Raw genomic sequence first — 590 nt, 5'->3', positions numbered from 1 at the left:
AGTTGAGCTAATATTTCAGCTACATGCTAGCTGTTTTAGCACATTTACTTTTTTTTTTAGACATTTTGGAGTTAAGCTAATATTTACATACTAGCTATTTTGGCTCATTTAGACTTTTTTAAGGTTATTCTGAAGTTTATCTATCTTTTCCAGCTACATGCCTAAGTTTTTTTTTCTTCTAGTTTTTTAGGCTTAATTAGCATTTAGCTAATATTTTAGCTGGCTATCAGCTTCAGTGTTTTTAGCTATCAATTTCAGCATCTTCAGAAGCCAAATTCAGCTTACAGCATTCACACTAGCATTATCACAGGTAATTCTATACATCTAGTTCATAATTATGTTTAAAAGTAACAGTTTTAAAGTTTTACAATTGTAGTTTTAGAATGTTTGATAAACGTTTATTCTGTTCGACCTGAGGTGTGTTTTGGATTTTGTGAGATTGAGTGACACATTGACTGTTTGACACCCCTGATATCCAGCATTTAAAACTGTTGTTGCACAGTTTGAACACCAGATGGCGACAGAAACAAATACATTGACGTTTCATCCAGTTGTATTAATTAATTGGTGATTGTTTGGTATTGTGCTCC

This window comes from Oryzias melastigma, linkage group LG8, assembly GCF_002922805.2.
Source record: "Oryzias melastigma strain HK-1 linkage group LG8, ASM292280v2, whole genome shotgun sequence".
Classification (NCBI taxonomy): Eukaryota; Metazoa; Chordata; class Actinopteri; order Beloniformes; family Adrianichthyidae; genus Oryzias; species Oryzias melastigma.
This window is presented reverse-complemented; position numbering follows the sequence as displayed.